Here is a 1025-nt window from a genome sequence, read left to right as displayed (position 1 = left end):
AAAAATCTGGCAAATCAATTTGTTGAGTCATTACATTTGTAAACACTGTAGTATTGCACTGTTGTTCTTGCATTAGCAATACAGTCAAGGAAGGTTTGTACAACCCTTGAACCGTTTGGGGCATCTGTCAAAGAAGCTCAAAAACCTTTAAATGGTGTGCAGACTCCGCCGACTCAGCCGCCCGCTGGTGAATTAATCAGGTGAACCTAGTCCAAATAAAGTCATGAGGTCATCCACTGCAAATCCTTTCTCTCTAAAAGTGTTCACTAAAAGTCCCAGCAGTTAGACTGCCAACGGTTACCCATCACCCTTCGGTAATTTGTTATTAATCAGTAGCAGGTGAAATGAGTGGAAAGAGGAGCGCCAGAATGTGTGACTTGTAATGACACTGGGTTTTACTGAGAGGTAAAGCTAGCTTAAGGAGATGTACATGCATGCAGAGCTGGGATCTGAGGCTGTAATCTCTTATTCTAAGAGCAGCTTACCACTTGTCAGGCTGCAGAGTAGAGCCGATCAGCAACACCTTGGTGCTTTTGTTCCTTGCCTTAGAGTCAGAGCTATAAGTACATCACCAACTTGACTAATCTGTGATGTCACAACAACGCACATCTAAGGATAGTATTAGTAGGAGAACTTGGCAAAGGTAGCTGTAAGAGCAGCCAACATGATTACGTATTTGGAAGTACTAAGGAACCGCTAAGCAGTATCTGTTGCAAGTCGTAACACCTGTGTCTACTGAGGATAAATAAAAGTTTACATGCATTTTTTCCCACCCTGCAAGCTGTGATATTTTTCTCACAGAAAGAAAACCAGCATTTCAGGCGATTGCCACACTTATTGGAGAAAAGCAAGTAATGCAGTATTATTCCAAGATGGCGCCGGTGTACATGGCTTGCCGTCCTCGGCTATATCTGCTTCGCTGCTTTTTACCCTCTCTATGCTCTTTATGGACCTTGGCATTGTATCTTTTTATCCTTTTAGTTGTATGCTCATCTAATGGCTGTGCACTGATTACATACGACAGG

Source organism: Pundamilia nyererei, unplaced genomic scaffold, assembly GCF_000239375.1.
Source record: "Pundamilia nyererei isolate P.nyererei 1_Seehausen unplaced genomic scaffold, PunNye1.0 scaffold00130, whole genome shotgun sequence".
In the NCBI taxonomy this organism is placed as follows: domain Eukaryota; kingdom Metazoa; phylum Chordata; class Actinopteri; order Cichliformes; family Cichlidae; genus Pundamilia; species Pundamilia nyererei.
This window is presented reverse-complemented; position numbering follows the sequence as displayed.